Source organism: Dermochelys coriacea, chromosome 10, assembly GCF_009764565.3.
Source record: "Dermochelys coriacea isolate rDerCor1 chromosome 10, rDerCor1.pri.v4, whole genome shotgun sequence".
Taxonomy (NCBI): domain Eukaryota; kingdom Metazoa; phylum Chordata; order Testudines; family Dermochelyidae; genus Dermochelys; species Dermochelys coriacea.
Window position 1 is genome coordinate 15,394,769 of NC_050077.1, and position 27,521 is coordinate 15,422,289.

General features: G+C 43.0%; 1 long non-coding RNA gene across 2 annotated transcripts; it reads right to left on the reverse strand.

Moving 5' to 3' along the window:
- On the reverse strand, positions 1-24,559 carry LOC119862844. 2 transcript variants are annotated; one of them, XR_005295399.2, is made up of 4 exons: positions 24,400-24,559; positions 23,552-23,608; positions 7,577-7,727; positions 1-768 (listed from the first exon to the last, which is right to left on the reverse strand). It is a non-coding gene; the product is annotated as an uncharacterized LOC119862844 (long non-coding RNA). The 2 variants fall into 2 exon arrangements; XR_005295398.2 differs by having other exon boundaries at positions 24,394-24,559.
- Positions 24,560-27,521: the final 2,962 nt, after the last annotated feature.

A 27,521-nucleotide genomic window follows, 5' to 3' on the forward strand; every position in this document is an offset into this window, starting at 1 on the left:
CTCAATTTCCTTTCATTTTCTTGTCATTGTTTTTTAAGATAACCATACAGTTACAATTTTTGTGCACTTCCCATCTGTAATATCTGAAACTATTTTAAGGTGCAAATCTTAAGCTCAATTTTTTTCAGGAGTAGACACACCTGAGCAGGACATGAGTGCAATATTTATTTTCCCTTGCTACTTCTTGTTCAAAAGATATTCATATCTCCCAATGATAATTCAATACGTCTCATACATTTGTTGCCAGACATTCAGTGGACTTAAATATGCATCCAAAAACAAGAATGGCTCCACGCTCAATTAGGCAAGGGAAAAAGTCTCTAATTAGTCTTGAGCCAGTCAGGAGTGTCTGGAAGCATTTTGCCAATAGGAGCTATAAAATTAAAGTGTTCTTTTAAATCACACATGGGAAAATGAATTAGGAATATTGTGTTCCATGGGATGCACGCTGATGGAGCCCAGAACAATTTTAGTATGTGCAAGAAAGTACTGAACGTACTACAGTGACAGACTCTAATTAATCCATTGAGCACTATTAATACAGATGTCAGTGTGAATTGCTCATCTAACCAATAATTTGGAGGTAGCACCTTCCATCTTTTCAATCACAAAAATTCTTCTCTGACGTGGAATTTTATACTATGTAACACCATTGACTTTAATGAAGCTAACCCTAATTACATAAGCATAGAACAGAAGACAATCTTGACCAGACTTCAAATCTCTCTCTCCGGTGGTGTTGGTTGAAAAGATCTGAAATTTCAAAAGCTGGAAACAATATAAGGACAGAACTTTAGTTTTCAAAATATATTTTCTCTCCAGAAGCATTTCCAAGAAGTCAGAAAGCTGACCTAATTTTACCTCTTTTCAGTGATACCCACTGGCTTTTTTCTTTGGCCGGGATTGTTTTCTTAAATAATAAATTAGTAATCACACTTTGCACTTCTCACCAGAGACTCTCAAGTGCTTTGCAAACATTAATTTAGCTTCCTCTTACTCTTCCGAGTTAAAGATAGAATCCATATAGTTCATTCCATTTACCACTGAAATGCAGCTGTTTTTAGGGTAGAATGTTGTTTAACATGCTGTATAAAAATTTAGGAAAGAAAGGGAAGAAAAATAATACATGAAATCCTGGCCCTATTGAAGAGAATGGCAAAACTTCCATTGATGTCACTGGGGCCAGGATTTCATCCAAAGCATCTAATCACAATGACAGAGAAAGGGGGTGTTAGGTAGGCAGAATATAATTCCCCATGTTGGAATTTGGTCAGGACACAGGAGTTAAAAACTTACACTCTTATGAAAAGTGCCATGGAATCATTAATGACTATAGGTAACTAGTTTCAGAGTAGCAGCCGTTTTAGTCTGTATTCACAAAAAGAAAAGGAGTACTTGTGGCACCTTAGAGACTAACAAATTTATTTGAGCATAAGCTTTTGTGAGCTACAGCTCACTTCATCGGATGCATTTGGTAGAAAATACAGTGGAGAGATTTATATACACACACAGAGAACATGAAACAAGGGGTTTTATCATACACACTGTAAGGAGAGTGATCACTTAAGATAAGCCATCACCAGCAGCGGGGGGGGGAAAGGAGGAAAACCTTTCATGGTGACAAGCAAGGTAGGCTATTTCCAGCAGTTAACAAGAACATCTGACGAACAGTGATTCAGATGTTCTTGTTAACCATTCAAACCATTCAAAAACCAGTCAGAGAACACTTCAATCTCTCCGGTCACTCGATTACAGACCTGAGGGTGGCTATCCTTCAACAAAAAAACTTCAAAAACAGACTCCAATGAGAGACTGCTGAATTGGAATTAATTTGCAAACTGGATACAATTAACTTAGGCTTGAATAGAGACTGGGAATGGATGAGTCATTACACAAAGTAAAACTATTTCCCCATGGTATTTCTCCCCCCCACCCCAGCTCCCACTGTTCCTCAGATGTTCTTGTTAACTGCTGGAAATGGCCTACCTTGCTTGTCACCATGAAAGGTTTTCCTCCTTTCCCCCACCCTGCTGCTGGTGATGGCTCATCTTAAGTGATCACTCTCCTTACAGTGTGTATGATAAAACCCATTGTTTCATATTCTGTGTGTGTATATAAATCTCCCCACTGTATTTTCCACCAAATGCATCCGATGAAGTGAGCTGTAGCTCACGAAAGCTTATGCTCAAATAAATTTGTTAGTCTCTAAGGTGCCACAAGTACTCCTTTTCTTTATAAGTAACTAGGACCTCCTTTTTTAACTTCCCCGCTAGCAGAATTACGCTCCCTACTTCCATGCTGAGACATTGGGTCAAAAGGGATTCAAAGACCATAATGCCAATGACTAAATCACCAACTCTGTGTCTTTCAGTCCCTTGGAAGTGCTCCAACCTGCTTTGCCTCTTCAGTCAAGACCATGTCTTCCGCCTCCAGGCCCTGCAGAGACTCCTTTATGGTGCAGGTAGCCAGCCTGGAATGTGCTGGCGCACACCTTCCTCTGCCAGCTCCAAGAGCTCCGATACAACTGGCAGTTCTTCTACCTCCATCTGAGGGGTCTCCCATGAGACCTCTTCAAGCTTCTGGTCTTCTACCAGGATCTCCTCAGGACCTGGAAGCTGGTCTCAGCGACCAGGTCCGCAGCGGCCACCGAGAGGGAAGATCTACTTACGGAGCCCATGCTACCCAACCTTGATCTGTGTGGTTGGTGCAGTCCCATGCAATATGCCGGAGGTTGGTCCTGGCTGGTACCACCAGGATCGGAGACCTCCTGGACTACAACTCAAGGGACAGGGTAGACCCCTGGTTCTCCACCGGCACCTGGGGCACTCCATCCCTCGCATCTTCCAGAGTATACTCCAGGTGGTGAGGGCAGCTTTACCACCCGCCTCTCAGGCTTTCCTCAAGCAAGTCCTGCGGGAGGGTGCTCCCCATCCACCCTGGCCCTGTGGACCTCACCATCAGGCCCCAACCCCATGAGCCTCCAGTCTGTCTCTGAACCATGCCTAGGAAACATCTATGAATGACAGGTTTCAGAGTAGCAGCCGTGTTAGTCTGTATTTGCAAAAAGAAAAGGAGTACTTGTGGCACCTTAGAGACTAACAAATTTATTTGAGCATAAGCTTTCGTGAGCTACAGCATCCAATGAAGTGAGCTGTAGCTCACGAAAGCTTATGCTCTAATAAATTTGTTAGTCTCTAAGGTGCCACAAGTATTCCTATCTATGAATGCTCGTACTCCACACCCTTCACTTTCTCACCCTCTTGTGCCACCCCAGCACTAAGTGGTGGATATGGCAAATTTCCACAGGTTTTCAAACCCAGGGGTGATGTGGAGATAGTTTTCATTTGATTCCACCAAATTGGAAAGGGGTGCAGAGAGATGCATAAGTGATTCTGGTTTGTACCTCTCTCTACTTAATAAAATATCCCTGTTCCCCGCCCCTCCCCCTGAATATGTAAAAAGCTACCACAAAGAGAAATGGAAACTGTAAGCTGTATGGGCACTGCATCAGGTCGAAGCATACTCCTTCCTGAACTTGGATTTCAATATTAACTTCAATAAACAGATCTCAGCCCAAACCCCCTACTGAGCTTGGCTGCCTCTAGCCCTCATCCCTGTTTCTCCTTTCCCTTTGAGACACTCTCAACCCCTTATTCTCCTAGATTTGACTTAACACAACTCCCTTGATCTGCCTTCCAGGGCAAGTCAGCAGAATAGTTCTGTGTCTCTGCTGAGCCCTGGCATCTGAAACCTTGCCACAGAAACAGTCGTGTGCTGCAATGGTAAGGATGTACCATAGGAACTCTGATGTATATTTATGTATAACACACAAAAAACAGCCCAAGTTTCTTTAGCCAAGCTAAGCAGTGACTGGAGAAGTTTTCCAGTGAAAGGGCTATTCCTGAAAGACTGTGAGAAATCTATTGAGGCACCAAATGATCTCTGTATATAGGAACCAATCCTAAAACACTACTATGAATAATGCTTACTACTGTGAGTAATCTCATTGATTTAAGGCATAGTAAGAGTAGAGCTGGGAAGAAAATGATCTTCCCATCAGAATTTCAGATTTCAAAAAAATTTCCTGGCCTCTGATCAGGACAAAGTCAAAATTTCATGAACCTATAATCTGAAAAACCTTTTTGATCAGGTGAAATCAAAACATTTCATTTTGGTTTTGACCTTTTTGACCTTTTAAGTATAAATTAACAAAAATTTTGAAAAAGTCATTTTGAACCAAAAAATGAGATTTTTCAGTCTAAATTTGTCAAAGCGGGATATTTTGACTATTTCAAAACTTTTTTCAATTTTCTTTTCAAATCGGGGGACTAGTCAAAACTGACCCTTTCCTCTGAACAGTTGTTTTCAGTGAGTAGCCATTTTCCAATGACAAAATGTTTAGTTAGAAAATTATTTCCCAACCAGCTCTAGTAGCAAGCACTATACTTGTAAGAAGTGTTTTCAAGATTGGGCCCTTCGCTGAGACCAGAAACCTAGCTGTTAAAGCAATCTTTCATGATAATTGCTTTCAATGCCTTTATGACTCCAGGGAACTTTAGAGTTTATAATGCTAATAATACTGAAATTACAATTGTTTTATGGAATGTCAGCTTCCCGATACATGGAGATAAGCATAAAATGGGATTAAATGAGATGTCTGGCATTATCTTAAAAGGGCATAACATTTAGATTTAAAAACAAATATTTATCATATTAATGTATTATATCCTTTGCCTAGAAACATTTTGGAAGACATTTGTTTTTCGCGTTTTCAACCTAGTTAACTCTTTCAAACAAAATGCTTATCAGTCATTCATCCTCTGTTGCTGAGGTTTTTTTCTTCTCCAACCTTAATCTGGTCTCTTTCAACATAACCCTGTCACTCAGCCTCTCTTTGACATCCCAGTCCATCAGTACTGATGATACCTTGTCTGCTGTCAACCTTCTCTTCCCTGTTTTCCATTGATATGGTTGTTGATTTGTTCTCTCCATGCTTCACCCTCCTCCACGCTTAACTCTTTGTCTCCTGTCTCCCATTGCAAGGTCTGCCCTCCTAACCCCCAGCCCTCAGGCTTACGAGGAGCTCTCTATAAAATTTTCAAGCCACCTCATTATTCTCCTTCAAACCCCACCTTCTCCTTTGCCATGATGCCTACAAAAAAAACAACTTGACAATGGATAGACTTTTAGCATGCTGAGACCACTGCCTATCATGTTGACCAATATTGCATGATTGTTTCCTTGTACTTCACCCATCTGTCTGTATCCCTCTGTTTTGTGACTTATACTTAGACTGTAAGCTTCCTGGGGAAGGAATAGTCTTTTTGTTCTGTGTTTGTACAGCTCCTAATACAATCGGATCCATGACTAGGGCACCTAGGCAGTATGGTAATAAAAAACAATAATAATAGAACCTTTTGGAATATAAATATGCAGAGATCACACTTAGCTGGTGTGATGGGGTGTACTGGCCCCGCATTGGAGTGGAAGGGATTATGGCAGCACTCTTAGCAGCAGAAGCCTCGCCCCCTCGATTCTGCTGGGCATGCTCCAACTGCTGCTGCAGCATAAAAGAGAGCAGCCTAGCTCAGTGTGGGCAGGCTGCCGAGGAGGAAGGATTCACCTCGCCGGCTCCAGCTGAGGAGCAGCCAGGATCTTGGACCGAGGGAGCAGGAGATGCTGAGGCCCAGGCAGGCATCCAAGCACCCGCAGATGCCCGAGGGAGATTGCAGTCAGCACCGGCGGCCCCCTTAGGGCCCCTCAGACACCCTAACTTCAGCTACAGGAATCTCAGTAGGAAGCAGCCCAGGGAGGGACTAGCCAGTGTCCCTACAGCAGTCGGTGTGTTGCAGGCAGATTCCCCACCGACTTTGTGGCAAACCCCCTTACTGCTACCAGGGCCCTGGGCTGAGACCTGGTGGAGCAGGGAGGGCCCAGATCCCCCTACTCAGATGTCCCTCCCACCTTTTTGGGAGGTGGCCCACCAAACATCCCGTTCTATTGACTTTGGTCCTTGGGCCACACTTGCCTGCAGCCAAGGGGAGCCCTACTGAATCTGGCCCGTTGGCTGCAGACGAGGGGAGCCCTATTGGTGCCAGCCATTGGACCACGCAGCCCTGAGGCTGAGCACAAGCATATTAACTTAACTACGGGGCTACCATGCCCTTGCCCCACCCTAGGGTGATGGAGTATAATGGCCCCGTGATTGCTGGTCACACCAGTTTCTTTAATAGTTTGAGAGAGATTTCCTTCATATGCAGCTATTTAATCTCTTTTCTACAACCACATGAATAAGTTATGATGAATTTATTAAACACATTTTGGCTCTTTTTTGTTCATGAATTTCTCATTACAAGTATGTCTACATTGCAGCTTGGAGCATGACTCCAAGCCTGGGTAGACAGACGCACACTAACTTTGCTTTAACTAGGGTGCTAAAAACAGCAGTGTGGACATTACAGGATGGGCTTAGCCACCTGAATGTGGACCCAAGGGCTCAGGTGGGCATGTATTTGAGTGGCTAGCCTGTGCCACAACATCCACACTACTATTTTTAGTTTTTAGCTCATGCAGAGCTAGCTTGTGTCTGTTTGCTCAGTCTGGGAGGCACACTCCCAGGTGCAGTGTAGACATACCCCATAAGATCAAGATTTGCCAAATAATTTCTGCAAATAATTCTTGAACTGTAGATTCTTTTGTGAGATTTTTGTTGCAGGCATTGGGTGTTTGAAGTTTGACATGGATTGCTTAGGTTGGATTAGCCACATGGGTCACATGGTATGTTTCTGATGTAAGATTGCAGGACCATAACTTGTACCACCAGGTCTCTCCAAGGAGTGGATATTGTTTGCAAATGCAACATTTGCTTTCCAAAATACTCTCAAGTATTTTCTGTGAACATTCCCATCAGTGAAGTTGTTGGCTAGAATATTTATAGAAAGCAAATATAAGGAGCACCAACACAGCTCAAGTAAATTCATTTCAAAATTCAAACAAATAATCCCAGGATAGTTTTTTGCAGTAGCTCTACTTCTGTTGTTGGTTTGCCCAGCTCCACTATTTCATTTTAGCTAATCAGCCAGTTGCAGAGTTCTGAAGTTTTTCAAATTTGGATTTATCCATATTTATGTGCTTCTAAGCTAAGGTGTAATGGCAGCATCGCCAGTGTGAATGCTGTTTTTCAGCAACATGACTAGCATATCTTTTAAGGTTTTAACAGCACTCCCTGTGTTACTATGTGTTTGATCAAGTATTAAGTATATTAAGACTCATTGTTTGTATATTACCAGTGATGTGTTAACACTTTACTGTCTCTGCCCCAAAGATCTAGTCTCAATGGAGCCAAATAGAGTAAAACTGTGCTGTCTAAACCAGTTGTATTAAATTTATTTGGCTGAAGAAATCCAATTCCACCTAGACATTAATTCCTGATTCCATTGTTTTAATGTTAGCATACATTCAGGGAATCACATCCATTTAATCCAAACCTGCAGTAAAGGCTGCAGCTAAAATGTATCATTTTTTTGACAAGCAAGAGTCACATATTAAAAGGCATATACATTTCCTCCCCACTAACCTTAAGCTCTACTTCAATACTAGTAGAACATGATGGTGAGGTAAACTATTTTTCTCTTGAAACTTCAAAGGAAAGCAGAAGTCCTGAGAGACTCTAGTTCAGGGAGGTGACACTCCAGATTTCAGAAACATGATGCTTTCTGAATCCAGCCCTATGTCAAGTGAAGAAAACAAAACTGACTGAATGTTTAAACATTTCTTGTAATTTACAAGCAGTAGAATGAATTGCATTTAGGATGATAATCACTGTAATAGATTTGGTTCTCCTCCCACTTACACTGGTGTCAGTGAAAAACAACTTCACTGAAATCAATATAGTTACACTAGTAGGTAAAAAACATTTCAGTATGGAATGAAATAATATTTCATGTTAAATTTCAGAGAGAGAAAATAATAGAATCCTCCCTATCCAGCAGAACCATCACGATTCCACAGCATTTGGGGGCTGCTGTAGTTGTGAGGATTTGCCCTTTCATAATTATCTCACAAAATACCACTCGATATAAGTACAATCTTGAAGTAATGGGCCTGACCCCCAATGGTGTTACCCAGATAAGCAGGTGTAAGTAACTCCCCTGAGTTCACTGCCTGGTATTCAATTCACTGACTTCCCTCTATTAAATTAAACGGAGGCACTAGCAATCCAAGAAATATAGTGATGAATAAGACCCAACCATTGCAGCTGCTGGTTAGTAAATCATTGTATCAAAATACAATGATCCTGATACTGAGCTTACAATTTTTCCCCATGAAATATTTGCAAAATTATTAAAATTATACCTAAAATTACAAAAATTATATTTCTGTGCAAACTGATTAGTTTTCAAAGTTGTGAAAAATCAACATTTTCCACTCAAAAATAGGATTGCTTTGGGTAAGTTTTCCAACTTCAAAGGAAATGCACAAAATCTCGTAGTTTGCTGTTCTGAGTTTTGGCAGGGGGGCATTGACTGGTCTGCAGATCTGCATTAGCAGACTCTTACTCCCATGTGGATCTCACTGAAGTCATTTGTAGTCAATGGGATTAGGACTTTACCCATGTAGATCTCATTGCAGGAACAGGCTATAACTGGCCCAATTATATCGGCATTGGGGAAGGACTGAGTCTCAAATTTACAATTCTCCCCATGAGTACATCTTTGTTTCCAGGGGAAATAATCTACTGCAGCCTGGGGAAAGATATAATTTATGTCCCCCTTTGATCCCCAGCCAACTCTGCTGACTAGCAGGCTGAGGTAACAGAGCTGCAAGGCTCCACCTTCGCCTCAACTTTTTGTGAGGACGGGTGCAGCAGCGGTGCTTGACTAAGTCCAAAAGCCATGATGTGAGCAGCCCTAAAGCCATGCAATAAATGTTCAGGCCCTTATTTCTTGTAACTGCTCTTCTTGGCTGTCATAGTTTCAGGGTAAATGTACCTGTTTTGCCCCTCTCTGTGGTCCACTCCAGTAGTACCTAGTCAGGTCTGAGGTTGCCAGCTGTCACCTGTCTCGGGCAAGTACCTTTGGCCATCTCCATTCTGACCAGGGGGTTTTAAGGCTGCACAACTCCCTGCCTTACATTGTGATATCCCCAGCAAGCCAATCTGCCTAACACCCAGTGCATGTGTGTATTGCTTCCTCACAGAGGGCTATGAACAGTGTATTGCCAACTCTTTCTAAGCAAGCACATTTATTCTTAAGGTAAAAGCATTACAGAGAAAATATGTAAAATAATAAAAGTTCCTATACGCATGTTAACAGCTCACCAGAGGTCAGCCATCTGTCTTTTGGGACCCTAGTATCCCAAAGTCTTTCCAATCCTTCTGCAAAAGGTTGAGGCTCCCCTTGGATAAAAGGTCCTGCCCATTTTCTGGATCCATTTAAATTCAGCCTTTTTGTATAAAAAGCCCTCTATTTGTCCATTGATCTCTGGAAAACCCTGTCTGAACTAGTATATGCAAACCTCCTCAGGTACCTCTTAGGAGGTGTTTACAACCTAAGAAATGCACCTTAATCACTTGCTACTGTTCTTAGTTCCTGGCAGAACTGTGGCAACCCTCACCCCTGGAGCTGCATGCAATACATAATACATTACCCATTCATAAACTTAATACAATAAGTTGAAATATCTGTCACAATGGCATAGTCAGAATCTAATAGTTAATTAGTAAACTAGTACATTTCCTTATGTCTTTTTTTTAAATAAAGAAAAATAGTATGGATAAAACCTAAACTACTTGGAGTCACTCAGGGAAATTCTCACATGAACAGAAACTAACATGTTTGACCCTTTTTCTCATTTTTATACCAATTGATAGCGGTTTCCTGTGACCATGGACACTCAAATATGTGCACACTGTGTTGATATAAATAGTAATCTATTTCTTTCAGTTTCCAGTTCTACCTCTGAGATATCACAGTAGCATTAAAAGATTTGTCATTGTAGCAGATTATGAAAGAAATAATTGTTAGCCTATCAATTACTGGAGATCAATTAGTTGCCAAGTACCAGTCTAGACACAAACAAGTGACATTTATAATAAAATCAAAGCAAAGCTAGACAAAATGCTACCTCTAGCCCTCCCGGTATGTCTTGGTACAGCACTCAGAGCAGAAGCAGAAATCTTTATGCATTCCCCTCTGCACTACAGTGTAGGAATTGACTGTTTCCATTTGCTATTGTTGCTTCAAATCCTAAATGAGCACACAGCTCCAGTAACAAGTTTGCCTGCTACCATGTTCCCCAGGAGTCGAGAGAAGGAATTTGCTTCCACTCCACAGTTGCTTCTCTCCAGGCAGCACGGCCAATGGGACTGCTTAGTTGTGGATCCACAGGCCCCAATTCCCTCCATGCTAGAGCACAGAGAGTTTCTGCAGAGTACCCCTGTGTAAAATCCTAGCCCTTGTACCCACTGCACAGGTCTTCGTGGCTCCGAAAGGGTTTGGGCAGGATTTGATTCATGATGAAATAGAGACAGAACACAGTGACTGGCACTGCACAAAGCAAAGACCTTTGCCCTACAAGGAACCATGAGAAATGGCAAAGAGTTGCAGTGTGTTGGCAAGCAGAGAATCAGCAGCCTGAGGCAATACATGTCCAGAGAGCAGGATTTACAGTAGAACTATAGCTAAGCATCTCGCTCTATAGTCAAAGCATGGGCCATTTCTCAAGAGATTTCCCCACACCTAAAATGGGTTTAGAAAACTGGGGGCTTCAGCCACACCCCACAAAAATTTAGGGATTGCATTAATAAAGGAAACACTGAGTTTTTGGAACAAAAATTAGTTTATCTCACTTTTATTAAAAGTGAACACATTTAATTATGGAACAGAACTACGTGCTGACACCATTTTCAGCAGCTATTTTATTCGTTTAACTCCAGCCCCTCCCTCCTGCAAATAAAAAAGTTGTCTATGCTCCTGCCTAAGTAAGGGAGGGAGAGACTTTCTAAAAAAATAATATTTAAAATTTAAAAAATCCTCTAATCTGAATTTGTTGTACAACTGCATGTAATATACACTCTGGCAACCAAGATTCTCCATTCATCACTGAAGCTTTGCTTCTGCAGAATTTCTTGCACTTTACAAAGGACTTAATCCTGTTCTCATTGAAGCCAATGATGCAAACACCCATTGACTTCAATGGGAGCATGACTGGGTCCTTAATATGCAATTATCAGATTCATTTCCATTTGCAGACACTAAAGAATACTGAGTCACATGATATGATCATGCAGCCAGGAAATGAGAGCAACTTTCTTTTACTAGAATTTCATTTAGGTTTTAAAGCAGCGACAGTTCAGGGAAGGAACTGTAGACAGTGGTTTAGCGGTAGAATCATTTATGTTAAAAGGATGATATTACGCAAATACTGTAGCTCATTGCTATTAGTTACTTTATCAAACTAAGTAGGATTTTTCTATCTCATCACTTCTTTCTCCTCCATCCAAGGAACAAATATCAGTCATGATCGTATTTAATTGAAGCCTACTCTGCTTTATTTTGCATTGCTTTTAACTGCAGTGCTGTATCAGAATTTTGGCAAACATGATAATATATGATTTGTTTGTTTGTTTCTAGTTAATGTCAGTTCTTTACTAACTAGAGTAAAGAATCATTTAGATACTGAAATGACCAGAGTGGTCAAGTTGAAGTCTATATCTTCCCCTCTATTGGAACGTGCAGCATGCCTGCTTGTATTTTAAATTCAGTAGACACAGAATAATTACATCTTTTCAGAACTTACTATTTCTATCTACAAAATAGCTGCTGTCTGTTAGTCAACTATGGAATTAAGAACTTGCAGCTCTATGCAAGATCTGTAAATAGCTCTAATACCATAGTTGGAAAAAAAAACCCACTAAACCACATCTTTTCAGCTGAGGATTCTGCAGAAACATATAGGAGCAATTTCAGTTGTCAACTTCATTATGCATTTGGGAGGGAAAATGTGTGGCCACAAAATGATAAATTGGTGTCTTATAGTAACTAATATTTATATTGTCATTTTCAAAATTCCTTACAGGCATTAACTAATTAATCCTCACAACAGTACCGTGAAGTAGTTAAGTTTATCCCTATTTTATGGAAGGCAGACAGGATAAAGGATTCCCCCAAAGCCACAGAAAGGGACCATGTCAAAGTGAATTAGAAGCACAGAGCACCAAATTACTTCACATACTTTTAGGATTAGAAGTGATGGACAGTCATAGGTTCAAATTCTGCTTTCACTTACTCCACACCCATGCAACCTCCTTGTAGTCAGTGAGCTGTCACAGATGTAACTAAAGACAGAATTTGGCCCTCATTATTAGACAAGTGGAGACAGATGGGACTGGTTTTGAAATAGAAAGAGAGCCTTGTCTGTGCTCTTGCTTTGTTGTTCATGATTTGTTGTTCATGTTCATTGACAGCGAATTTTGGAAAGTTAATTATAAAGTTTTTTGATATTCTAATAGCAGGTTTTCATTGTACCATATCCCATATTTGCTGCTGCCTACTAGAATATTAGGTAAACTTCCCAGGGGCAGCATCTTCTGCCACCGAGAGCGTCCATAGGTTGTGGATAATGGAATGGCCTTCACATATGGAAGTTAGCAGTGATGTAAATGGGAAACCTGTTGAATAAGCAGACATGGATAATTTGACAACAGTACTGATAGGGTGTGGTAGAGCAGCAGATGGCACTGCTGCCCCTATAAAATGCCACAGATGTCCAAAGATAGTACTGTGATATGGCAATTGCAGGCTGCCATTCAATAAGTCTGCTGCCAAAATCCCTGCTGCCTTGTGGGTTAAGCCTTTTGGCTAAAGGCTAGGGTTCCAACCTGAAAAAAACTGGCTGAGCTTGATTCTTGGGGCCATTGTGGAGTATTAGCCCCAAATGTATACCATGATAATAGAATATTAAATCATATTAGCAGCACTTTTATTATATAAAGTAAAATCCTGTTACTATGCCAGCCTGATTAAATACTGCAATAGCATGACAAAGTACAGAATAATTAATCCATCAAGGAATCCACTAAGAGAAGAATAACATTCTCTCTGCCTGCCAACAAGTTGTATATATGCAGTGCTGTCATTGGTCCAAGGATATTAGAGCAAGAAGGTGGATGAGTCAATATCTTTTATTGGACCAACTTCTATTGGTGACAGAGATAAGTTTTCAAGCTTACCCAGGGCCAGGGCTCTGAGGTGGCACCAAATGTTCTTTTTCTCAGGTGCTTGGCTGGCTGGTTCTTGCTCACATGTTCAGGGTCTAACTGATCGCCATATGTAGGGTCAGGAAGGAATTTTTCCGCAGCTCAGATTGACAGTGGCCTTAATGGGTTTTCACCTTCCTCTGCAACATGTGGGTAGAGGTCAATTGCCAGGATTATCTGGATATACCACACTTAATTAATTCCTTGCCATTGGAGGGGCTTCAAGCATTGGAGCACCTTGGTCCCTCTTATTCTCTGCCTGTGGCACGTAATAATCTGGTTTCCTGTGGATTGTAATACTTTGACCTAATTTCAGTTGTTGCATTTAGTGTACAGGTACTGGATGGTGCTAATGACCTGTGATATATAGAAGGTCAGACTCAATGATCTGATGGTCCCTTCTGGCCTTAAACTCTATGACTTCATGACATGCCTGCAGGGAAATTACCCTCCAAATCCCCATTAGTTAGAGGCTGGCATATACCTGAGGCATAGGGGTTTGCATCACTTTCAAAACTTTTTTCCATAGAAAGAGCCAAAATGCTAATAACCAAGGCTGTTAGTGATTATGACAGGAGAAGTGGGTCGTGTGCAAAAGTAAATATATCAGCCTTTTCAGTGTTGCCTAAATGCAGCAGTTCACAGTTTCAGTGTTCCCTGGCAGCAGTTTTCAGTAGAAACATCCATTTATTTCAGTGAAATGGCAGGATAATAAAAACGACTTGCTTTGAACTTACAAAATAATAGATATGTTTCATAACACAGGGTGAATGGTAAATTTGCTTAGTTATTTCTAAGGTACCTATTACAGTGGTATCTGAGAGCCCTGGGAAGTCCCAAATGCACATAGTTGTAAATCAGGTATCGTAAGCATATTAAAATGACCATATTAATCAGTCTCATGAATGCATTAACATGACTTAGACATTTGGAACATAGATGTTTGGTATTTGTCAAGAACAGGAAATTCCAAAACACCTGTATTTAGCTAATATAATAAATTCCTGCTAACTGCTCAGAAATCCATCCAATTTAAGTGCTTAATTTACAGAGCAGTTATACAAATGATGAATAAAGATATAGCCTGTTATAGTATTTGGCAGGTGCATAGTGCAATGTAATGATGTGATGCATCTAAAAGACAAAAAGCTGCCTCAGTTTTAAAAATGTAAAGCTCTGTGTGTAGCTAGGATATACGTGTATTATTTACACTGTGCATTGCTTTTCATTCACATATAACAATAACACTACATTTTCCATTTAGAATGAAGGCAAATTAACAAGGCAAAAGCCACATATGTATATTTATTCTTCAATAAACTTGAAATTCAGTGATGTTTAAGGTAACCATATGGGTGTCCAGCCTAGGAAAGGTGTTTGACACCTAGTTGAAAGATTATGACTGAGAAGCCATCACAGAGCAATCTAGGATCATCAGCTTTTCCAAACCCATGGAACAAAGGACACTCTACAAAACAGCCTGAGTTGGGAGGGGCTTGAGTTTCTCAGCCTGGGATCATAGAAAAAGGGACAGAGACTGTATTTTTTAAAGGGTGCTTTTCTGTGGAGGGGTCAGTCTATTACCACATGCAAGAAGAATGGCTGGAGAGAGAGAAGACAGGCAGGACTCTGTCTAGTGCCTAAAATGCTGACAAAACCTCAGACTTGCAGGTGGGTGAGATCAGACTAGGGGAGGGCACGTTCCAGGATTTTTGTTATCTTGCAAAGATGTGTACATCTTTTGTAAGAGTAAAGAGACCGTGGTTAAGAAATTCTGGTGCTAAACCTGTGTTCCTTGCTTTCCTGTCTTGTTGTCCCCAGAGGAGTTACCCTAGAAGCGCCAAGTAATCACAGCCTCAGAGGAGCATGTGTAAGCAATGAGGGGGGCTCAGGAGGTCTCAGTCACTAGTTACAGGTTCTGGGGTGACAGGACTTCAGCGTTCAGTGTCCCAAGAGAGAGCTGAGACAGAAGGTCTGGGCCTGGGAATGTACCTTACAGACCCAGAGCTAGAAAAAGTGACAAAACTCTGCTCAGAACCATCTGGCTTAGAAACAAATGGAAATGGGATCCAGTACCTGAGTCCACTTACAACAGACTGATGTCCCTCCAGAGGAGGACTGTGCCAGGTTGTCACATTCTGAATAACCGAATTTCAGCCTACCAGGCATTATGGATGGTAAATCTCAAAAGGTTTGTAAGTCAAAAAAAGGAACCCAAAGTCTGTCCTATCTGCACAGCTTGGGTCTACAAAAAGGACTGGGAAATTTCAAAAGGCCCTCTCCTTGGATATTAGCTTGTTTGTTTTCATATTTCCTCTCCCATCAACCCAGGAAGGGTAGAAGTATGTGAGTTGAGAATTTGGGGTGCTGGATGGTCATATGAGTTAATTCAGCCCTTTTGGACCTGAAAAAAAATAATTTTGTTTCAGTTCTAGTGAAGGTTTGAAAAAGGGAGGTTAAAAAATCTACCTAACTTTAAATAGATTACTCCAGATTAGTTCAGATTCATAGGCCTGAAGGATCCATTAGATCATCTAGTCTGAGCTCTAGTACAATATAGACCAGACAATATCTTCTAGTTACTACTGAACTGATCCCTGATACTAGAAGGTACTTCGGTATACTAAAGCTCAGAAAGGGAATGATGATGGATCTGAGCCCCTGAAAATCAGCCCACTAAGCAATATAGATAAAATATTTTAATACATGTATTTTAGCAATACCAATTTTAGATGGAGCAGTGAATTTGCTGTTCACTTGATATATTTTGAAACAATCATTATCTGTCCTCTTTGCCTTGTCTATTGTTAATTAGCCTTCTGTGTAATTAATGGGATTTCCTGATTTTCCCCCTCCCTTCCCTGTTTGCTATGTAATAAAAACATATAGAAAAATGGATGCAAAAATAGAAGCTAATCCTGGTGAATGAGGAAGTTGTAAGCATGACATGGAGGCAATCCTGATTACACTGGATTGAATTTCTGAGTGGTGGCTTTTAATCCCTCATGAAGACAATATATGCAAAAACACTGGGTTTTTTGATTTAGCTGTAATTTGAATGTTTGTGATTTATCTAAGAAAATGAAGAAATGCACTGATTGGAACTCATACAATAACCAGGGCCTGTAGCCTAGGAATTTTGTATTGTAGAGGAACAAATCCAGTTAGTGGGTATGTGCATCTTTTCCTCCTCTGTTTGAAAAGGCAGAGATCCACTGTTACCAAACAAAATAATTTCTCTGGAAAAGCTGAAGAAACAAGGATTTATTCCTGCTCCCACTTTGTTTTCTGGAACATGTAAACTTGTAATTCACTTTCTATTTTCTCTGTATTCTGTTTTAAAAAAAATCCCCAATGATTACTTTAAAAAAAATCTGCTCTAGTTGAAATGGGTTTTGACAATTATCTGGGGAAGTTATTCACTGGCACTTTTCAAAGAACAAACCTATAGGCCTCCCCCAAAGTCCACTGACAAGAAAAGGAGTCTTTCCATTTGTCTTCAGTGGGCTTTGGACGAGGCTCTCTGTCCTCAAGGAGGGCAGAGGAAAGTGATTGTGACAACCCAGGTAATTATCAAGGATATACAGCAGGCTACAATTGTCTTCAAAAGAAGTGCTGCAGAAGGACTGCTGGGCAGAGGAGGAAGGTGGTGAGAAAATTTGGATGCGAGAGTCTTTGTCACAGACTAGACAGAAAACATGTCCCAAACACTGAGGGCTTGTCTACACATGGGAGTTATTCCAGAATAACTATTGGACTTTAAATTCACATCTTACTTTAAATTTGAATTAACGTTCAAGTGTAAACAAGCCCTTAGGATGTGCAGAAAGTTAAAAAGCTTGTTTGAATTAATCCCATTATCCTCTTCATTTTCGAGGCTCTTCAAAGTTTTATTACATTAATTTATCTTAAAAAGAAGCCTTTTACCATGCTACTGCTAGAAACAGCATTTTGTTCAGTGCACATTGTATTTGATTCATTATTATATTTCAAATTACTATAAAAGTTAGGTCCAGCCCTGGGTTTTCTGAAACTCTGTGCAAAGCAAAACTTATATAGTCTTGTGACAGGAGAAGCCCTAACCAGCTCCCATCAGGGGAAATGGGTTGGGGCTGGGTAACTAGCTAGGACTGGCCTCAAAACTGGTCACACCTGCCAGCCTCTTTAACAGGGGCTAAAAGCTTGGGTGGAAGTGAACCTGGGGGATGGGGGAAAAGAAGAGTAGGCTCAGAAGGAGCCTGTTGCCATGAGGCCTGTGCTAGGCCAAACCTGTAAATACTCTGTAAATAGTTGAAGCTTGGCGCTGGGGACCAGACACAGGAATAAAGAGTATGAGTGTTGCACTAGCTTGAAGTGATCCTGATTCATTGGGAAAGTGAGGCCAGGAGGTTGAACCCAGCAGGGTGTGTTGAGCACCCTGTTAGAGGTGGGGCTTGTCTGGGATCTCGAAAGCCACCACCAGGGAGTAGCAACCTGAGAGAATGGAGGGCACACTGCAGAGGCAGAAGACCCTGTAGGCTTTCCACCAGTCTCAGAGACAGGCCTTACTCATGTGGCAGGCTAAACAACAAAAAACCCCTCCAGGACTTCATCTGGGAGCAGACCACTATACAGCAGCAGCTCCTGCACTGGGTGGTGAATCTCCCGAGTGGTGATGGAAACCGCGTGACAGGGCTGGTCTCTGTAAAACGGGCCCCGACGATGACCCCGACACCTTCCTATGTACTTTCGAACAGGTAATCATGGGTGCCGGCTGGGATAAGGCAACATGAGTCCTAAGACTGGCTCCTTATCTGGCCAGCGAGGCACAGGTGGCCTATATGGCCTTAAGCAATGACCAGGCCAGAGATTATGAGATGGTGAAGGCAGCTGTTCTGGACCGGATGGGGCAGTTGGCTGAGAAGTACAGGCAAAAGTTTAGGGCGGCCCAGTGGACAGGGGGTTGTGGTCCCAAGCTTTTGCCCAAAAATTGACCAACTGGGCTATACGGTGGCTACGGCCTGACATCCAGATGGTGGGAGACATACTGGACCGGGTGATTCTTGAGCAATTTGTGCAGGGCATCTCAGAGAACATAAAAGAGTCTGGATCCGGAGGCACCAGACGATGACTGTGGAACTGCTCTCAACATGATGGAGGAGTATGCTGAGGCAGACTTTCCCCGAAGGGAGGCGCGGACAGGCCTCAACCTGGACTGGGAGAAGAATCCCTGAGAACCTCCCCCCCGGGAGAGGCCCAGAGAAAAAGTGAGAGGAGGCTAAGGGGGCCCACAGTCACCCAGGTCAACTGGTCTGCTGGCACTGTGGGCAGCAGGGACACAAATCCCGGGGCTGCTCAGTGATGGAGTGCAGGCTTGCCGAATTTTGAAGTTGGATGAGCAGAGGAGAGAAGAAACGGGGGCGAGGGCTGGCCACCATTCCCGTACAGTGGGGAGGAAGCCCCAGAGGAGTTTGGTTGATATGGCCTTGGTCCGCTCCCTCATTCAGTGCAGGCTGGTAAAACCGCACTGGTTTATTTCTGGGAGACAAATGATGCTAGAATGTATCCACGGGGCTTGGAGGCCCTGTCCCGTAGCACAGGTGCCCCTGAAGGTTGGGGCAGATTTGCCTGGCAACAAGTGTGGGTAGTAGATGGGCTCCCTGGAGAGGAGGTCTAAGGTTTAAGGGGGGAATGCACTGGGAAATGCCTGCAGGGGGATCCTCCAGGAAGTGAGGGCCGGGCCCCCTTGGGCTCAGTACCTGCAACAGAGGCCCAGGATAGCTGACGTATAGGCCAGGCCCACCCGGCTACCCTACCAGGCAAGAAGGAGGAGTAGACAGGAGGGCAACTGCCCAATTGTGATTGGTGTGCGGACCTCTGGGCAGGAGTAGAACCATGGAGCGGTCCGTCCCCCACGCACTTTGGCTTTTGTGGGTGGGGAACCAACAAACCCTGCGAGGAGGATCCAGGGGACCTCCCAGCAGAGGTCAGTAGGCTGCCCCAAAATCACCTCCTGGGTAGGGGGAGAAGGGGCCGAACCAAGCCCCCCTGGCAGTTACTTAGGCGGGGAGGTGTGTGGCATGGTGTAGCAAGGGAAGCCATAATCAGCTCCTGCCACTCCAGTCACAATCAGGGGAAATGGATTGGGGCTGGGCAACAAGCTAGGACTGGCCTGGAAACTGACCACATCTGCCAGCCTTGTTAACAGGGACTAAAAGATTGGGAGAAAATGAGTCGTGGGGGGGAGGGCAGAGACCAGGAGGGGAAAGTAGGCTCAGAAGGAGCCTGCTACCCTGTTGTCACTGAGGCCTGTGCTAGGCCAAATCTGTAAAATATCTTGTAAATAGTTGGAGCTTGGTGGTGGGGACCGGGCACAGGAATAAAGAGCACAGATGTTGCACCAGCTTGAAGTGGTCCTGACTCACTAGGGGAGTGGGGCCAGGAGGTTGAACCCAGCAGAGTGCAGTCAGCACCCCTTTACAAGTCTCTTCTAACTCTCTCCACTTATTGCAAAGTTTCCCATATCTGTGCACTCATCACACACACAGACATATCCATTTCCTTCCTGTGGCAAACTACTTCTCAAACCTGCTTGTGAAAGTGCCTTAGGCCCCAGTGATCCCACTGTATGGGCCAGGGAGGAGGTGAGGTGGAAACACAGCTTTCCCAGCTGGACAGAACAATTAGGGAATCCAGTTTTTGCTAAGGCTGCTGGCACAAGGATGGCAGGATAGTGATCAATGAATAAGGAGTGTTATGACAGGAGAGATGTGGACAGACTGGAGAAAGTCCAAAGGAGAGTAACAAAAATGATTAAAGGTCTAGAAAACATGATCTATGAGGAAAGATTGAAAAAATTGGGTTGTTTAGTCTGGAAAAGAAATGACTGCCAGGGCACATAAGTGTTCAAGTACACAAAAGGTTGTTACAAAGAGGAGAGTGAAAAATTGTTCTCCTTAACCTCTGATGATAGGACAAGAAGCAAGGGGCTTAAACTGCAGCAAAGGAGGTTTAGGTTACACATTAGGGAAAACTTCCTACCTGTCAGGGTGGTTAAGCACTGGGACAAATTGCCTAGGGAGGTTGTGGAATCTCCATCATTGGAGGTTTTTAAGAACAGGTTAGACAAACACGTATCAGGAATGATCTAGTTATCACATAATCCTGGCTTGAGTGCCATGGTCTAGATGACCTACTGATGTCCCTTCCAATCCTACACTTCTATGATTCTATGACTAGTCTGAAACTGTGTATGGGGTATAGGGTTATGGTAGTCAAATAAGTTATAAGAGTACCACTGATAAAATGATGTCACAATGGAAACTGAACTATTATTAGGGGGTTACAACTCTGCCATTTTTGCTTGAAAAGTTATCTACAAGTATATTGTTTATACTGTTTATATTTATGTTTATATTGTTTATTTGCACCACAAAACATGTTTGGCTTACTTTAGATTATTGATAGAATATGAAACAAATTAAAGTAGACAATGTTTTGAGATCCAAAAAATCTACTCTCCTTTAACCTTTCTATGGAGTGATGGAGGTCATGCAGCCGATAAATCCCTGTTTCAAAGAAACTCAGCATTCCATAAAAAGTTAGAAAAAGAAAACTGAGTGTATTTACCCCTGTATTTATCAATGGAGTCACATTGGGAATGAACTGGGTGCACAGTAATGGCAGAGTGTCAGATCCTGCACCCACTAAAGTTGGTGGCAATGTTCCCATTCTATTGGCTCTTTAGGGCTTGATTTAAGGAGCCCCTCTAATCTCCTTTGTAAGCACAGTTCTTACATAATGTAACTTTCATGAAGTCCAGGGGAATAATACAAAGTTAGCGATGTGGGGGGAGGAAGTCAGACACTAAATAGGTGGTACTAATATTTCACTAGTGCAGCTCTTCAAGATTATCTTTTTATATACAATTTTGGTTCATTATTGCCAATCCATAGAGGGACTAACTCTAAATATGGATTTATGCAAAGAGTATGATGGCTAATCAGGTTAGAAATCTCTCTTTTTCAAATCTCTGAAAAAACATTATTTAGCTAGTTCTGAGCCATTATGGTTTAATAAATACATATAGTATTTAGAACACCAATTGCTGAAATAATTTTTTTTAGTATTTGAGAGAGAGAAGATTAAACAAAAGGGGGAAAATTTGCAGATATCCAGGCTTGTAGGCCAAGATGTGATATTTCAGCACAGTTGCATCCAAGTCTCAATTTCATCTTTGAACTCAAACCCTCACCCAGACTCCACCTCAAAATCTACTCTAAACTAAATCTGGATCCTGATCTGAACATAGTACATAAAATAGAGATGGGCTGAGCGGGCTAAAAGCAAAACCTCTCAAGGTTGTCAAGCCGAAGGATATTTTATTTAGAGAGTTGTTGAGGCTTTAAAATCTGCCTGCACAATTTGTATTATGACATTTTTATCAGATGTGCAGCAAGTCACATACATTGCAATTACAGTGTATACACACACACACACACACACACACACACAGTGATTTAACATACTTTCTGGAACTACTAGACTATTTCCTACTGATAATTGCTGCCGAAGTGCACCAAACATACAGGCTAATTAGTCTTTTGTTTGCTGTTTCTCACCATAGAAAATAGAAGAGCTGCAGCACCATTTAAGACACTTTGGAAATACTCTAGCTCCTATAAATGGAAGTTTATATGAACAAACAATACTCATAAAAAAAGCAAACTGACTCTGCAAACGTCAAATATTTGGAAAAGATCTACCTGGACTACAAAACCACAATATTCTTCTTTGATTCTAAGGGTTTATATTTCATTCAAATCCCTCCCTAACTACCTTTTAAATTTGAAAATAAACAAATGCATCTCAGGGCCAAATTCAGTCCTCTGATCTGCCCATGCAACATCTGCTCAAGTCAATGAAAGTTTTGTATACTTATCTGAGGGCAGAAATTGTTTCTTGGAGTTTGTGAAAGAGAAGTTAGTAGCACTGGAAAGAGGTAAAAGAGCCCAGCTATTTTAGTATTGGGGTTTCCTCAGCAGCCCCTATGACTGGTGATAGTGGGTGTTTGTCTATTTCATACCGTCCAAGCTACAGTAGATTTTGGTTGCAACCAAAGTCAGTTCACTTGTGGCTTTAGCCAGTGTTGTACTGAATCCAGCACTTGGCTGAAACCTTAAATAATTTCAAAACAGGTGCTTCATGGGCAGTATAAGCTAACCCTTAGAGAGCCATCCCTAAAATAATTTTCATCTCCATGACAATATAATCCTTTGCCTCTCTATTAATGAAGCCAACAAAGACACCAATTATGTGAACATCTGCCAATTAAGAAGTGTTCAGAGACCATGAAAAATTCCATATTGCATCATCCAACCCTAGAGCCATTTAACCCTGAAGGAATAGATTTCTGTGAATAAGAAACCAATTAGGAAATCCTAGCAATGGTAATAAAGGTATAGAAGCTCTTAACTTGACAGGAGATCTGCTCTGACAATACAACATGCATTTATAAACACACAACCATTGGTATGAAAAAGGATTTGTGTATTGATTCTTATAGAAAGGAAAAATTAATGGCCTTGTGGTGGTCTAGGATGGCATAGCTCAAAAAAACCATTTTTTTAACTAGGGGAGAAAAAAAATAAATCTCAAGATAATTCAAGGTTTCCCAGAACTTGATACATGAAGTCCCAGAAGACTTGTTAAAAAAAGTCAGTGCCCACTTTTTATAGATGTTTATTCTCCTGGCAAAGTGCTGAATTACACTTAGCTGGAAAGCAAAACCCACCTTGGGCAGTAGGGAACATTTAAAAGATTTTACTGAAATACTTCCTTTGGGCAGTGGTGGGAGTGGTGAGAATCTCATTATAAAGAGATGACAACAAGCTGAGTTTGGCTTTATTAGGATTCCAAAACAATACACTACACATGCACACAATCAGTTATTAACCCCAATGCTTGATTTATTAATTTGCACCATTGTTACCCGAGAGTGATTGTAATTCATGCTACATGCCCACCCAGGGGAGTAAGAGGGTTGAAGGTGCAGGGGAGACAGCTTCTGTGGAAGTTAAGCAGGGAGTAGACAAAAGGAGCAGGAGTGAGGAGTCTTGATTTCATCCCTATGCTGCAGTACACCTGAACTGACACACCTAGGTCTAAATGACGAGGAGTCCTTGTGGCACCTTAGAGATTAACAAAATTTATTTGGGCATAAGCTTCCATGGGCTAGAACCCACTTCATCAGATGCATGCAGTGAAAAATACAGGAGCAGGTATAAATACATGAAAGGATGGGGGTTGCCTTACCAAGTGTGAGGTCTGTAATCTTTGCTAGTGTAGAGCCTGGTGCAGGTTACTTGGCCCCTGGCAAAGGCAGGAAAGCAGGGACAGAACTGTTATTCTGAGTCACAGTTTGGTTCCCAGTCTGCACTTAGGACAGCACAACTACTTTCCCCTCCCCTCATGGCTTATGGTAAATCCACAATCCAGCCCTGAACCCTTAAATATTAATTGCCTTGATTTTTTTTATATTCTCTACCATGAAAATGTAGAGTAAATAAATACTAAGAATGTCAGGTACAAGTGGTGCAGATTAGTCAGTCAGAGACGGGGCTAGTCATTGTTGTGGTGATAGCACACGCAATAGGTATTGGCAGATAAATAAAGACAGACCATTCACGTTAGAGTCCTAACTGTATCCTGGCATATATTTTACATGGTTTTTAGTGTTCCTTTTACTTGATGTGTGTTTCACTATAAAAAAAAAATCTTATAAAAAAAGCATTAGAGCAGTAGAGACTTATTGCCAAAATCCCTTTTAACTTCAGCCTTAAAATTATAAGGATTGAGTCATTCAAAGTTGCTTGGGATGTGATCATATCAGATCTCACAAGCTAAGCAGGGTCAGTTATCAGTCAGTACTTGGGTGGAAGGAAAACTCACAGTGCTGCAAGTGGTTCTGGTGATTCAGTAAGTAGTGCTTTTCCCTCAGTCAACAATGAACCAGCAGAGAACAATGCTAGAACTAACTAGAACAATGCTGCTGGAGATGCCATCTATCGAATTTTATCGCTATTTTAACCCATCACCCCCCGGAGGAGGGTTTAAGTCTCTATGTCTCCCAACATGTCCCCTTGGTCACCTCCTACCCTTACGCATGCCTCAGGCATCTCCTCAGGGTAGCAGTGGCTCAGTGTCCCCTTCGGTCAACTGGGTCTCTGCAGCGCAGTTAAGGTCCCCAGCCTCAGCAGCTTGGAATCTCAGCAGTTCTTCCACAGGAGCCCACAGTGGATATCTGGTCTCCTCCTCAGCCAGCCCAGACTGAGTTGAGCAGCTTCCTTTTATATACTCCCTCCACCAGGAGCATGTCCAGCAAGGGCAAAGGGGTGTGGCCTCTTGGGCCCAAAGTAGCTGGTTAACCCTGGCCTGACCAGTGGAGGGTTGGTACACCCCATCACAGAGCACCACATTAGAATATTCCATAGCTCAGTGTTTAGAGCACTTTCCTGACAGATGGGAGACCCTTCTTCATATTCCGTCTCCCCCTTTGCCTGGGAGTGGGGAAAAGAATCTGGGTCTCCCACATCCCATGTGAGTAATCTAACTACTACTGGGTTAAAAGTTATAAGGTGGGTGGCAGCAGCAGCACCTCTTCTTCCAGCCAGCTTTTGAATGGGGCCCAGATGGGTAGGTGCACCCAAAGAGTGCTCAGTGAATCAGGCCCCTGGGGTAACTTAGGCAGGTGAACACCTGTCTTCACCTTGTTAATGAATTGCTCTGGGCTTAGGTGGGATATAGACATCTGGATGCCTAGAGTGAGGCAGCAGTGCACATGCACAGAGGCAAAAACTTAGGCACCAAGTGAGTTTAGACACCTTGGGGTTCAGCAAGAGTTTTGTGAATCACAGTGTAGGATTTAGATGTCTAAAAACGGGATTTAGGCACCTAAATCTGGGTTTAGGTGCCTAAGTAGCTTTGTGGATTTCAGTAACATATAGCTCAACTTGGCCGGCCAGCCACAACTATCAAACAGAGGGCTTTTGCAGCATGCCTTGAAGGTCACTAAATTCAGGCTATTTCAACACAAAGGGGGTAGAAGTTCCAGAGTGCTGTGACTCTCACAGAGAACGCCCTGAGTAGTCCGTTCTCTTTCATAATAATGGGAGATCCAGCTCAAGCACCTCTGCTGACCGTAGCTATTTAAATATGTCATAAGGAGAGAGAGCTGGTCTATCAGGTAGACACACCCCAGCCAATGACGGATTTAGAGTTAGTGGGGTCCTGTGCTTAGCTTCATTTCTGGGGCCCCTCCTTGGGACCCAGCAAGAAAAAGAACATTCTCTCTTATCTCCCCCCATCCTAGTTTTTCATTTTTTTTCTTCACCCTCCTCCTATAAGTAATAGGAAGTAAATGAAAATAAAGTGAGGTTGTTTTTGATTGTTTTTGTAGTCTAACTTATTTTTCCACAGACCACTTGAAAATCGCTGGGGGTCTCGGTGGACCACTTAATGAACTTTCCAAATATTGTTAGTACTGTTAGCTAACTATTGTAAAGCACTTTGGATAAGAGTACTTTATAAAGAAAAAAATGTTAAAAAACATTGGGGTGCGGGGTCTGGCCACAACTTAGGGTGCAGGAGGGGGCTCAAGGCTGGTGATGCAGGGTCTGGGAGGAAGTCAAGGTGCAGGAGCAGGCTGGGGGTTGGGGTGCAGGGTCTGGCCAGGAGTTAGGGTGCAGGAGGGGACTCAGGGCTGGGGCAGGGGGTTGGGTTGTGGAATGCTCACCTGGGGCAGCTCCTGTTTGGTGCGAGGGGTGCAGGTGGGGATGTGGGGTGTGTGTGTGCGCAAGAGTCAGGGAGGGCAGGGGGCTGAGGGTCTGGGGGGGCTGCGTGTGGGGGGGTGCAGGAGCCAGGGAGGGCAGGGGGTTGGGGGTGTGTGAGAGGGGAGCAGGAGTCATGGCTGGGGCTATGTGAGGGGGATGCAGGAGTCAGGGAGGGCGGGGGACTGAAGGGGGTGCAGGGTCTGACCGGGGGTTGGGGTGCAGGAGGGGACTCAGCGCTGGGGAGCATTTACCTGGGGCAGCTCCCATTTGGTGCGTAGCAGAGCAGTTGGGAATGGGGGGGGTGCAAGAGCTCCCTTTTGGTGCTCAGGGTGGGGATGGGGATGGGGATGTGGGGAGGGTGCAGGAATCAGGGCATGGAGTGTGGGGGGGGTCTGGGTATGTGTGGGGGGTGCAGGAGTCAGGGTGGGCAGGCGGTGTGTGAGGAGGGTGCAGGAGTCAGGGCAGGGGGCTGGGGGTGTGGGCTGGGGTCGTGGGAGTGCTCCCAGCCCCTTGTCCTGAGCAGCTCACGGCAGAAGGTTGGGGGGGGGAAGTATGTGTAGGGGAAGTGCGGGGGCCCTGCCTTTGCTCCGCCTGCCCCCATTCCACCCCCTTCCCCAAGGCTCCACCCCCACTTCTTCTCCACCTCCTCCCCTGAGCGCGCTGCGGCCCCACTCCTCCCCCCCCTCACGGAGTGACCTGAGCACCGGCAAACGCTTGGGGGAGGAGGTGGGGAAGGGGGGAGCTTGGCTGCCAGTAGTTGGGGAGCCTGCAGCAGGAGCCCCAGGAGCCGGCAAGACCAAGCTTCTGCCCCCGCAGCTGCCCAACCCTGGGCTTCCTGTTTTTGGGGGGCCGCATGCTAGGGCACCCTGTGTTTTACTGTAAATCCACCTCTGACCCCAGGCCATTTAGCATTGTCTTATCTGTATATGTTCTTGCAGAAGACCAATATACTGTCTGTAGAATAAAGCTACCTGGGAAATCTCCAGAGGACTAGAAGAGTATCAGTATTGTGCCAATATATAAAAAAGGTAAATAGGATGACATGGGTAACTACAGGCCACCAAGCGTGACATTGATACCAAGCAAAATAATGGAATGGCTGATAAAGGATTATTAATAATAGGGCTAAAGGGTAAAAATATAATATAAGCCAACAGGATTCCTGGACAATAGGTCTTGTCAAATGAACTTGATATCATTCTTTGACAAGGACACAAGTCTTGTAAAAAGTTAACTGTATTAATATAAAATTGGACTTGTGTGGTACTAAATCAAATGCTTTACACATTAAAAAACTACCCAAATCAACATGGCACATTTTAAATCTGGTAAAAGTTAGCTAACTGAGAGATATTAAAACATAATCATTAATGGGGAACTAGTGGTGTTGTTTATGATAGGATCTGGAAAAGATCAGTTCTCAGCCTTACAATGAGAGTCTAAAAGTTCAGTCT